We start from the raw sequence: 14,040 nt of genomic DNA on the forward strand, positions 1-14,040 counted from the left end.
GCAAGGGTGTGATTGATGGGCATGAGCAGTGCATCAGTTCGCCTGTCCCTCATCTCCTTCCGCCTTCTTCAGACTGTGCGGCTTCATGGCCGTGGCATGCGATAAGGGATCAGCTGACGCCGCACAGTCTGCAGCGGGTGTAAGGACCCGAGTACGAGAGGCGAACATATGTGCTGCGCCAGGCCATGAATCACAGCCCCGCAGTGTTTTAACAATGTTAAGACACTGCGGGGCTGGGATTCATGGTCATCGCGAACCGCAGCGGCCGACATTAAATGAGGTCAGAAGATGGGCAGCGCTAACAGCGCTAGGCCAGGGGATAACACGACAGCGCAGACTCCTGTACAGCAAATAACAACGCTCAGGAGGCTGCACCCAGCACCAAGGTGGGATTCTTGACATCTGTGCTGCGTCTCATTACAAAGGGAACTCGCGCCTCCAACACAGTTTGACTGTATAAAGGGCTAAATGTTATACGTGTTTCATTCAGCGTGTGCAAGGAGCAAAATTAAAAGAGCAACCTTTGACTTGTGCAGCACTACTGCTGCATAAGCTGTGGCTCTTCTACTTTGTAACCCCTGAGGGGGGGTTAAAGGTTACCTTTGAAATTGGTTCAAGTAGGCTTCGGCCTACACTCTGCTCCCCCTGCAGAGCCCGGGCTCCAACACCGCCAGTTGGGGCCCGGTACTGCTAGCTGCACAGAGCCAAACACCAGCCAATGTGTCAGTGGGGTTCAGCACCGCCAGCTGTTCCCCTGCTGTGCAGCCGGCAACGTGTCCTGCAACAGCCACGCAGGCACAACAGACCCAAAGCTGCCGCCAGTGCAGGCTTCGGCCTACACTCTGCTCCATCTCCTCCTCCTGCTGACCCCGGGCTCTAACACCGCCAGTTGGGGCCAGGTACTGCTAGCTGCACAGAGAAAAACACCAGCCAATGTGTCAGTGGGGTTCAGCACCGCCAGCTGTTCCCCTGCTGTGCAGCCGGCATCGTGTCCTGCAAAAGCCACGCAGACACAAGAACTGAAATTGAAGGGAACCTGTCCCCCCTCCCCCAGGCGTTTGTACGTTTTTAAGGCCACCTTGTACAGCGGTAATGCTGCATGTGTGCAAGGTGGCTCATAAACGTATTCTCCTCGCACATGCGGAACTGAAAACATGTCTGAAATGTGTCCTCTGTGTGACCATTTAACCGTCCCGGGGGTGTGACTTTCCTTTGTAATGACACGCTGCAACCCCCTTGGTAGCGCTGCCCGTCTTCTGGCATCATTGTTTGGCTGCCTGCGCCTCTGCGGCCGCCCTGACCCACACAACGCCCCTCGGTGTCTTATTTCTTGGGACTGCGAGGGTGTGATTGATGGGCATGAGCAGTGCATCAGTTCGCCTGTCCCTCATCTCCTTCCGCCTTCTTCAGACTGTGCGGCTTCATGGCCGTGGCATGCGATAAGGGATCAGCTGACGCCGCACAGTCTGCAGCGGGTGTAAGGACCCGAGTGCGAGAGGCGAACATATGTGCTGCTCCAGGCCATGAATCACAGCCCCGCAGTGTTTTAACAATGTTAAGACACCGCGGGGCTGGGATTCATGGTCATCGCGAACCGCAGCGGCCGACATTAAATGAGGTCAGAAGATGGGCAGCGCTAACAGCGCTAGGCCAGGGGATAACACGACAGCGCAGACTTCTGTACAGCAAATAACAACGCTCAGGAGGCTGCACCCAGCACCAAGGTGGGATTCTTGACATCTGTGCTGCGTCTCATTACAAAGGGAACTCGCGCCTCCAACACAGTTTGACTGTGTAAAGGGCTAAATGTTATACGTGTTTCATTCAGCGTGTGCAAGGAGCAAAATTAAAAGAGCAACCTTTGACTTGTGCAGCACTACTGCTGCATAAGCTGTGGCTCTTCTACTTTGTAACCCCTGAGGGGGGGTTAAAGGTTACCTTTGAAATTGGTTCAAGTAGGCTTCGGCCTACACTCTGCTCCCCCTGCAGAGCCCGGGCTCCAACACCGCCAGTTGGGGCCCGGTACTGCTAGCTGCACAGAGCCAAACACCAGCCAATGTGTCAGTGGGGTTCAGCACCGCCAGCTGTTCCCCTGCTGTGCAGCCGGCAACGTGTCTTGCAACTGCCACGCAGGCACAACAGACCCAAAGCTGCCGCCAGTGCAGGCTTCGGCCTACACTCTGCTCCATCTCCTCCTCCTGCTGACCCCGGGCTCTAACACCGCCAGTTGGGGCCCGGTACTGCTAGCTGCACAGAGAAAAACACCAGCCAATGTGTCAGTGGGGTTCAGCACCGCCAGCTGTTCCCCTGCTGTGCAGCCGGCATCGTGTCCTGCAAAAGCCACGCAGACACAAGAACTGAAATTGAAGGGAACCTGTCCCCCCTCCCCCAGGCGTTTGTACGTTTTTAAGGCCACCTTGTACAGCGGTAATGCTGCATGTGTGCAAGGTGGCTCATAAACGTATTCTCCTCGCACATGCGGAACTGAAAACACGTCTGAAATGTGTCCTCTGTGTGACCATTTAACCGTCCCGGGGGTGTGACTTTCCTTTGTAATGACACGCTGCAACCCCCTTGGTAGCGCTGCCCGTCTTCTGGCATCATTGTTTGGCTGCCTGCGCCTCTGCGGCCGCCCTGACCCACACAACGCCCCTCGGTGTCTTATTTCTTGGGACTGCGAGGGTGTGATTGATGGGCATGAGCAGTGCATCAGTTCGCCTGTCCCTCATCTCCTTCCGCCTTCTTCAGACTGTGCGGCTTCATGGCCGTGGCATGCGATAAGGGATCAGCTGACGCCGCACAGTCTGCAGCGGGTGTAAGGACCCGAGTGCGAGAGGCGAACATATGTGCTGCGCCAGGCCATGAATCACAGCCCCGCAGTGTTTTAACAATGTTAAGACACCGCGGGGCTGGGATTCATGGTCATCGCGAACCGCAGCGGCCGACATTAAATGAGGTCAGAAGATGGGCAGCGCTAACAGCGCTAAGCCAGGGGATAACACGACAGCGCAGACTCCTGTACAGCAAATAACAACGCTCAGGAGGCTGCACCCAGCACCAAGGTGGGATTCTTGACATCTGTGCTGCGTCTCATTACAAAGGGAACTCGCGCCTCCAACACAGTTTGACTGTATAAAGGGCTAAATGTTATACGTGTTTCATTCAGCGTGTGCAAGGAGCAAAATTAAAAGAGCAACCTTTGACTTGTGCAGCACTACTGCTGCATAAGCTGTGGCTCTTCTACTTTGTAACCCCTGAGGGGGGGTTAAAGGTTACCTTTGAAATTGGTTCAAGTAGGCTTCGGCCTACACTCTGCTCCCCCTGCAGAGCCCGGGCTCCAACACCACCAGTTGGGGCCCGGTACTGCTAGCTGCACAGAGCCAAACACCAGCCAATGTGTCAGTGGGGTTCAGCACCGCCAGCTGTTCCCCTGCTGTGCAGCCGGCAACGTGTCCTGCAACAGCCACGCAGGCACAACAGACCCAAAGCTGCCGCCAGTGCAGGCTTCGGCCTACACTCTGCTCCATCTCCTCCTCCTGCTGACCCCGGGCTCTAACACCGCCAGTTGGGGCCAGGTACTGCTAGCTGCACAGAGAAAAACACCAGCCAATGTGTCAGTGGGGTTCAGCACCGCCAGCTGTTCCCCTGCTGTGCAGCCGGCATCGTGTCCTGCAAAAGCCACGCAGACACAAGAACTGAAATTGAAGGGAACCTGTCCCCCCTCCCCCAGGAGTTTGTACGTTTTTAAGGCCACCTTGTACAGCGGTAATGCTGCATGTGTGCAAGGTGGCTCATAAACGTATTCTCCTCGCACATGCGGAACTGAAAACATGTCTGAAATGTGTCCTCTGTGTGACCATTTAACCGTCCCGGGGGTGTGACTTTCCTTTGTAATGACACGCTGCAACCCCCTTGGTAGCGCTGCCCGTCTTCTGGCATCATTGTTTGGCTGCCTGCGCCTCTGCGGCCGCCCTGACCCACACAACGCCCCTCGGTGTCTTATTTCTTGGGACTGCGAGGGTGTGATTGATGGGCATGAGCAGTGCATCAGTTCGCCTGTCCCTCATCTCCTTCCGCCTTCTTCAGACTGTGCGGCTTCATGGCCGTGGCATGCGATAAGGGATCAGCTGACGCCGCACAGTCTGCAGCGGGTGTAAGGACCCGAGTGCGAGAGGCGAACATATGTGCTGCTCCAGGCCATGAATCACAGCCCCGCAGTGTTTTAACAATGTTAAGACACCGCGGGGCTGGGATTCATGGTCATCGCGAACCGCAGCGGCCGACATTAAATGAGGTCAGAAGATGGGCAGCGCTAACAGCGCTAGGCCAGGGGATAACACGACAGCGCAGACTTCTGTACAGCAAATAACAACGCTCAGGAGGCTGCACCCAGCACCAAGGTGGGATTCTTGACATCTGTGCTGCGTCTCATTACAAAGGGAACTCGCGCCTCCAACACAGTTTGACTGTGTAAAGGGCTAAATGTTATACGTGTTTCATTCAGCGTGTGCAAGGAGCAAAATTAAAAGAGCAACCTTTGACTTGTGCAGCACTACTGCTGCATAAGCTGTGGCTCTTCTACTTTGTAACCCCTGAGGGGGGGTTAAAGGTTACCTTTGAAATTGGTTCAAGTAGGCTTCGGCCTACACTCTGCTCCCCCTGCAGAGCCCGGGCTCCAACACCGCCAGTTGGGGCCCGGTACTGCTAGCTGCACAGAGCCAAACACCAGCCAATGTGTCAGTGGGGTTCAGCACCGCCAGCTGTTCCCCTGCTGTGCAGCCGGCAACGTGTCTTGCAACTGCCACGCAGGCACAACAGACCCAAAGCTGCCGCCAGTGCAGGCTTCGGCCTACACTCTGCTCCATCTCCTCCTCCTGCTGACCCCGGGCTCTAACACCGCCAGTTGGGGCCCGGTACTGCTAGCTGCACAGAGAAAAACACCAGCCAATGTGTCAGTGGGGTTCAGCACCGCCAGCTGTTCCCCTGCTGTGCAGCCGGCATCGTGTCCTGCAAAAGCCACGCAGACACAAGAACTGAAATTGAAGGGAACCTGTCCCCCCTCCCCCAGGCGTTTGTACGTTTTTAAGGCCACCTTGTACAGCGGTAATGCTGCATGTGTGCAAGGTGGCTCATAAACGTATTCTCCTCGCACATGCGGAACTGAAAACACGTCTGAAATGTGTCCTCTGTGTGACCATTTAACCGTCCCGGGGGTGTGACTTTCCTTTGTAATGACACGCTGCAACCCCCTTGGTAGCGCTGCCCGTCTTCTGGCATCATTGTTTGGCTGCCTGCGCCTCTGCGGCCGCCCTGACCCACACAACGCCCCTCGGTGTCTTATTTCTTGGGACTGCGAGGGTGTGATTGATGGGCATGAGCAGTGCATCAGTTCGCCTGTCCCTCATCTCCTTCCGCCTTCTTCAGACTGTGCGGCTTCATGGCCGTGGCATGCGATAAGGGATCAGCTGACGCCGCACAGTCTGCAGCGGGTGTAAGGACCCGAGTGCGAGAGGCGAACATATGTGCTGCGCCAGGCCATGAATCACAGCCCCGCAGTGTTTTAACAATGTTAAGACACCGCGGGGCTGGGATTCATGGTCATCGCGAACCGCAGCGGCCGACATTAAATGAGGTCAGAAGATGGGCAGCGCTAACAGCGCTAAGCCAGGGGATAACACGACAGCGCAGACTCCTGTACAGCAAATAACAACGCTCAGGAGGCTGCACCCAGCACCAAGGTGGGATTCTTGACATCTGTGCTGCGTCTCATTACAAAGGGAACTCGCGCCTCCAACACAGTTTGACTGTATAAAGGGCTAAATGTTATACGTGTTTCATTCAGCGTGTGCAAGGAGCAAAATTAAAAGAGCAACCTTTGACTTGTGCAGCACTACTGCTGCATAAGCTGTGGCTCTTCTACTTTGTAACCCCTGAGGGGGGGTTAAAGGTTACCTTTGAAATTGGTTCAAGTAGGCTTCGGCCTACACTCTGCTCCCCCTGCAGAGCCCGGGCTCCAACACCACCAGTTGGGGCCCGGTACTGCTAGCTGCACAGAGCCAAACACCAGCCAATGTGTCAGTGGGGTTCAGCACCGCCAGCTGTTCCCCTGCTGTGCAGCCGGCAACGTGTCCTGCAACAGCCACGCAGGCACAACAGACCCAAAGCTGCCGCCAGTGCAGGCTTCGGCCTACACTCTGCTCCATCTCCTCCTCCTGCTGACCCCGGGCTCTAACACCGCCAGTTGGGGCCCGGTACTGCTAGCTGCACAGAGAAAAACACCAGCCAATGTGTCAGTGGGGTTCAGCACCGCCAGCTGTTCCCCTGCTGTGCAGCCGGCATCGTGTCCTGCAAAAGCCACGCAGACACAAGAACTGAAATTGAAGGGAACCTGTCCCCCCTCCCCCAGGCGTTTGTACGTTTTTAAGGCCACCTTGTACAGCGGTAATGCTGCATGTGTGCAAGGTGGCTCATAAACGTATTCTCCTCGCACATGCGGAACTGAAAACACGTCTGAAATGTGTCCTCTGTGTGACCATTTAACCGTCCCGGGGGTGTGACTTTCCTTTGTAATGACACGCTGCAACCCCCTTGGTAGCGCTGCCCGTCTTCTGGCATCATTGTTTGGCTGCCTGCGCCTCTGCGGCCACCCTGACCCACACAACGCCCCTCGGTGTCTTATTTCTTGGGACTGCGAGGGTGTGATTGATGGGCATGAGCAGTGCATCAGTTCGCCTGTCCCTCATCTCCTTCCGCCTTCTTCAGACTGTGCGGCTTCATGGCCGTGGCATGCGATAAGGGATCAGCTGACGCCTCACAGTCTGCAGCGGGTGTAAGGACCCGAGTGCGAGAGGCGAACATATGTGCTGCGCCAGGCCATGAATCACAGCCCCGCAGTGTTTTAACAATGTTAAGACACCGCGGGGCTGGGATTCATGGTCATCGCGAACCGCAGCGGCCGACATTAAATGAGGTCAGAAGATGGGCAGCGCTAACAGCGCTAGGCCAGGGGATAACACGACAGCGCAGACTCCTGTACAGCAAATAACAATGCTCAGGAGGCTGCACCCAGCACCAAGGTGGGATTCTTGACATCTGTGCTGCGTCTCATTACAAAGGGAACTCGCGCCTCCAACACAGTTTGACTGTATAAAGGGCTAAATGTTATACGTGTTTCATTCAGCGTGTGCAAGGAGCAAAATTAAAAGAGCAACCTTTGACTTGTGCAGCACTACTGCTGCATAAGCTGTGGCTCTTCTACTTTGTAACCCCTGAGGGGGGGTTAAAGGTTACCTTTGAAATTGGTTCAAGTAGGCTTCGGCCTACACTCTGCTCCCCCTGCAGAGCCCGGGCTCCAACACCGCCAGTTGGGGCCCGGTACTGCTAGCTGCACAGAGCCAAACACCAGCCAATGTGTCAGTGGGGTTCAGCACCGCCAGCTGTTCCCCTGCTGTGCAGCCGGCAACGTGTCCTGCAACAGCCACGCAGGCACAACAGACCCAAAGCTGCCGCCAGTGCAGGCTTCGGCCTACACTCTGCTCCATCTCCTCCTCCTGCTGACCCCGGGCTCTAACACCGCCAGTTGGGGCCCGGTACTGCTAGCTGCACAGAGAAAAACACCAGCCAATGTGTCAGTGGGGTTCAGCACCGCCAGCTGTTCCCCTGCTGTGCAGCCGGCATCGTGTCCTGCAAAAGCCACGCAGACACAAGAACTGAAATTGAAGGGAACCTGTCCCCCCTCCCCCAGGCGTTTGTACGTTTTTAAGGCCACCTTGTACAGCGGTAATGCTGCATGTGTGCAAGGTGGCTCATAAACGTATTCTCCTCGCACATGCGGAACTGAAAACACGTCTGAAATGTGTCCTCTGTGTGACCATTTAACCGTCCCGGGGGTGTGACTTTCCTTTGTAATGACACGCTGCAACCCCCTTGGTAGCGCTGCCCGTCTTCTGGCATCATTGTTTGGCTGCCTGTGCCTCTGCGGCCACCCTGACCCACACAACGCCCCTCGGTGTCTTATTTCTTGGGACTGCGAGGGTGTGATTGATGGGCATGAGCAGTGCATCAGTTCGCCTGTCCCTCATCTCCTTCTGCTTTCTTCAGACTGTGCGGCTTCATGGCCGTGGCATGCGATAAGGGATCAGCTGACGCCGCACAGTCTGCAGCGGGTGTAAGGACCCGAGTGCGAGAGGCGAACATATGTGCTGCGCCAGGCCATGAATCACAGCCCCGCAGTGTTTTAACAATGTTAAGACACCGCGGGGCTGGGATTCATGGTCATCGCGAACCGCAGCGGCCGACATTAAATGAGGTCAGAAGATGGGCAGCGCTAACAGCGCTAGGCCAGGGGATAACACGACAGCGCAGACTCCTGTACAGCAAATAACAACGCTCACGAGGCTGCACCCAGCACCAAGGTGGGATTCTTGACATCTGTGCTGCGTCTCATTACAAAGGGAACTCGCGCCTCCAACACAGTTTGACTGTATAAAGGGCTAAATGTTATACGTGTTTCATTCAGCGTGTGCAAGGAGCAAAATTAAAAGAGCAACCTTTGACTTGTGCAGCACTACTGCTGCATAAGCTGTGGCTCTTCTACTTTGTGACCCCTGAGGGGGGGTTAAAGGTTACCTTTGAAATTGGTTCAAGTAGGCTTCGGCCTACACTCTGCTCCCCCTGCAGAGCCCGGGCTCCAACACCGCCAGTTGGGGCCCGGTACTGCTAGCTGCACAGAGCCAAACACCAGCCAATGTGTCAGTGGGGTTCAGCACCGCCAGCTGTTCCCCTGCTGTGCAGCCGGCAACGTGTCCTGCAACAGCCACGCAGGCACAACAGACCCAAAGCTGCCGCCAGTGCAGGCTTCGGCCTACACTCTGCTCCATCTCCTCCTCCTGCTGACCCCGGGCTCTAACACCGCCAGTTGGGGCCCGGTACTGCTAGCTGCACAGAGAAAAACACCAGCCAATGTGTCAGTGGGGTTCAGCACCGCCAGCTGTTCCCCTGCTGTGCAGCCGGCATCGTGTCCTGCAAAAGCCACGCAGACACTTGCTCTTGTACCTTCTGCTCCCCATCCTGGTTCCAGTACCGTCAGCTGGTTCCGGGCAGAGCCTTTGGCTTAGGTGCCTCCCTCTGGGTATCCGAGTTCCACCAACGTCAGGTGGTCCTTGGTAGTGCTTTCAGGCACGGGTACCTCCTGCTTAGTAACCGGGTTCCAGTAACGTCAGCTGGTCTTCGGTAGTTCCATTGGCTCTTAGACCTTCGGCTACCCATCCGGGTTCCAGCACCGTCAGCTGGTTCTCGGCAGTGTCTTTTGCTCTTGTACCTTCTGCTCCCCATCCTGGTTCCAGTACCGTCAGCTGGTTCCGGGCAGAGCCTTTGGCTTAGGTGCCTCCCTCTGGGTATCCGAGTTCCACCAACGTCAGGTGGTCCTTGGTAGTGCTTTCAGGCACGGGTACCTCCTGCTTAGTAACCGGGTTCCAGTAACGTCAGCTGGTCTTCGGTAGTTCCATTGGCTCTTGGACCTTCGGCTACCCATCCGGGTTCCAGCACCGTCAGCTGGTTCTCGGCAGTGTCTTTTGCTCTTGTACCTTCTGCTCCCCATCCTGGTTCCAGTACCGTCAGCTGGTTCCGGGCAGAGCCTTTGGCTTAGGTGCCTCCCTCTGGGTATCCGAGTTCCACCAACGTCAGGTGGTCCTTGGTAGTGCTTTCAGGCACGGGTACCTCCTGCTTAGTAACCGGGTTCCAGTAACGTCAGCTGGTCTTCGGTAGTTCCATTGGCTCTTGGACCTTCGGCTACCCATCCGGGTTCCAGCACCGTCAGCTGGTTCTCGGCAGTGTCTTTTGCTCTTGTACCTTCTGCTCCCCATCCTGGTTCCAGTACCGTCAGCTGGTTCCGGGCAGAGCCTTTGGCTTAGGTGCCTCCCTCTGGGTATCCGAGTTCCACCAACGTCAGGTGGTCCTTGGTAGTGCTTTCAGGCACGGGTACCTCCTGCTTAGTAACCGGGTTCCAGTAACGTCAGTTCCATTGGCTCTTGGACCTTCGGGTAGCCATCCGAGTTCCAGTTCCATCAGCTGGTTCTCGGCATTTTCTCAGCCTTCTTGTACCTTCTGCTACATTTTCAAGTTCAAGAGACTAAACACGATGACCCGGAAGACCACCCCTAAGATGACGACGACACCAGAGACGACAACCACCGTGATGACGACGACCCTGGAGACGATGACCCCGAAGACCACCCCGATGACGACGACCCCGGAGACGACGACCCTGAAGACCACCCCGATGACGACGACCCCGGAGACGACGACCCTGGAGACGACGACGACCTGGAAGACCGAGAAGCAGAAGAACAAGAGGCTGCAGAACAAAGAGCAGAAGAACATTAAGCATAACACTAAATATCAGAGCAAAAAATATTATCTAAATTATAAGCAGAAGAAGACTAAGCAGTGTATGGGGGTGAGTCCGTTCCTCCTCGTGGTGCCCCTGGATAAAGCCTGATGCTGCAGGCCAAACTGAACGCGGACAAATGTAACTCTTTTGTGACAGGCAGAACCGAAGGTGTAATCTTCAAACTTTTATAGATAACAACTACGGGAATGCCTGTCACAAATAAGAATATGATGAAGAAGTAGAATATGATGAAGATAATAGTAAAATAAAAAGAATATGAACAATGTAAGAAAAAAAATAATAGGTAGAAGATGAAGAAGAAGATGAATAAGGTGAAGAAGTTGATGTCAAAGAAGCTGATGATGAGGATAATGAAGAAGAAAGTGTGGGAGAAGTAAAAAAGAAGGTGAAGGGCGTGGAAGTAGTGAAACATCAATATCTGACAAAATAAAAAAAAATTAACATAGTCAAAATCTTTCTACTGCCGAACGTCATAAAAAACAAACAAACCTGCTATTCTATTACATTGGGCTAAACCTCTGTGCCTTTAATGTCTCCGCTACGTCCCCCAATACATCCTACATTATTCTTAGTTGTTTTCCTTCATGTAGAATGAACCTACAAGTTTATAAAGGGTTTATTTTAATTCCGATATTTTTGTCCCATTGACTTGCATTGGGATCGGGTATCGGTATCGGATTAGATCCGATATTTTGACGGTATCGGCCGATACTTTCCAATACCGATACTTTCCGATATCGGAAAGTATCGCTCAACACTACTGTTGAGTCAAAATTGTAGATTTTTTATACCAACTACTATGACGTTGTGAAACGTAGAAAAGGTGAGTTAATGTTTTCTACTTGTGTGGTGCTGATGGTGAACAATGAAGAGGAATGTGTGATGGTGTAGGGTGCTTTTCTGGTGACACTATTGATGATATTTTTTCAAATTCAATGCACATTTACCCAGCATTGTCTACCAAAGCATTATGAATTGACATGCCATTTGACCTGGTTTAGAAATAGTGGAACCATCATTTGTGGTGCACCAGGACAATTAACCAAAGCAGGCCATCAGGCTATGGAAGGGCTATGTGACCAAGAAGTAGAAGGATGAAGCACTGTGTCAGATGACATGGCCTCCACAATCACCTGACTTCAACCCAGTTGAGATTTTTGGGATAAGATGGATGCAGAGTGAAGGCAAACCAGACAACAAGTGCTCAGCACATTTGGAAACTCCTCAAGACTGTTTGAAGCAATTATAGGTGAATGCCTGATGAAGCTGCTTGAGAGCTGTCATCAAGTAAAAGCGGTGTTCTTTGAGGACTGCAAGGTTTAACACATATTCTGTTATGTTTCAAGAGTGTTACTTTATTCTTTGCCTTCTTACATGTTCCTCTTGTGGCTTGACTGCCTTCAATATTCATTGATAATGTGCACAATCCAATAAGAACAAGTAAAATGAGTACATGAAAATGTGTGTTCAAACTTTTCACCGCTACTATATATGTGGATCTTTTTTGTTTGTTTTTTTTTTGCAAATGCCTGAAAAACATATATATTGCAGATAAAAAAAATGTTAATGTGTCAATCAGACATAAGCATAAAAGAATAAAACATACAAAATATCTATCTATATAACTAAATAAATCCGAACACTCCACTAGCTGCACATTCAGGTGAACAATAGCAGTAGGTGTAACTGAGAGGTGAGAGTTTCCTACTGACACATGCAGGCAATGCATGAATAAAGTGAAATACGGATCAATCAATAGAATTAAGATGCAGAAAATATCTCCAATGTGGAGATAGATTGAATCTTAGAGATTAACTCCTTGGATTAACTCAGCCGGTGTCCATCATTCGTGTGTTAAAGGTGACACTTCAGAATCATAGAAGTGGTTGTAATTAGAGGACGGTTCCATATTTCAGGCTCTTGTGTTAGCACTTTCCCCCATTGCTGAAACTAGATTTTTTTCCAGTGTGCTCTTCCTAAACTATTAAACACAAAGTAAAAAGTACAAACATACAGTCAATACCTAATGGAAAGAGTAAAACCCAAAAATTATGTAAAACTGAGCGTAGACATTTGATGCAGAAACCTAAGTAGCCTTGTCTCTTTTAGCTTTCCAACTCCTGCTTTGCTTGTAGTTCCTCTTAGATTAATCTTTTTTTTTTCGGCTCATTGAATTGTGGTCAAGGCCATTGTAATGTGAGCCCTCCCTCAGATTCGATTGGATGGAGGAGGCAGTGAGAGGCCCCTTTTCACAGAGGACTAATTGCTTCAGACCACCAGTATTTTGAAGCTACAGATGTCTTCCTTAATTTGCCTATAGAACACAATCAGCCCCATCTGTTGCATTTTTTTTTAAGTCGCCTTCTCCCCCTGTCTACAGGCCTAAATTGAAAACTCATCAAAAAGTAATACAAGAGCAGTTTGGCTGGAAGGTCGCTGGCGAGGGAAAGAAGGAGGGGCAGCCTTTAATAAGGCCCCCCTGCCACTTTTACACTTAGTCTAAAGCCCAAAGAATAGCTAAGGCAGTGAAGGAAAGCTGGGGGTGGATTCTGGAAGAGCAAAAAAAAAGTTGAAAACTAAGGGACAGATGGGATAATTTGTGGTAGAATAATCTAATGTGTCATGGCTGAAGGGGAAAATACGGGAAGCTCACAGCTTTATGCACCCAAAACAATATATATGACTTTAGCTTTTTTTTTTCTTTTAAGTGACCAAAATAATTCTGTTTCAGCTCCTTTGACACAGTAGTCACTTCAGTTTTTTGTTTTATTGTTGGTCACGTTTTACTTGTCTATCTATATGGTAAGTCGGCTCAATGTAGTTTTAAGCAATTTTCGTAGATAATGGCAAAGTGTCTTTTATGGAAGGTCAGAGGTGAAAGCACAGTGTGTCATTGAAGTTTTGCTTTTTGATGGTGTTTTTTAAAATTTTTTATACTGTATGCAAATGTAATAGACAAAAAAGTTGTTAAAATGCATTTATTTTGTTTGCCTTTTTGATATGTATATTTTTTATTTTATGAATGTATTATTATTAATAATATTAAATATTAATATATCATTTTAAGTCATACTGCACAGTGCGGAAAATTAGAAAAATAGATCTGTGAGAGCCAGAATTCTTGAAGGTTGGTGGATGATCAAATACTTATTTTATGCAATAAAATGCAAATTAATTATGTAAAAATCATACAATGTGATTTTCTGGATTTTATTTTTAAATTCTGTGTCTCACAGTGGAAGTGTGCCTACGATACAAATTACAGCTCTCTCTGTTCTTTGTAGGTGGGAAAGCTTGTAAAATTGGCAGAATCAAATACTTATTTTCGCCACTATATCTGAATTCCAATTGTAAATGTTCTAAAAGATAAAATTCTGCTACACAATTTAACTTATCAATGATGTTTTATGCTTCCTTATAATGATCCCTCCTATTAAAATCATTGTTATTTTTATTATTGTATTATAATCATTTTATTCCATTGACTTACAGCTTTAAAGTAAAGATTCCAAAGTTGAATTCCAAGTAGTTAAGGTTTAAAGCTAAATAATTTAGTGTTTTTATAAAAATAAACTACAATACCTATATAGCTTTATGTTTTAAGGGAAAGTGGACACAAAACACGATAG

Source organism: Ranitomeya variabilis, chromosome 5, assembly GCF_051348905.1.
Source record: "Ranitomeya variabilis isolate aRanVar5 chromosome 5, aRanVar5.hap1, whole genome shotgun sequence".
Lineage (NCBI taxonomy): Eukaryota > Metazoa > Chordata > Amphibia > Anura > Dendrobatidae > Ranitomeya > Ranitomeya variabilis.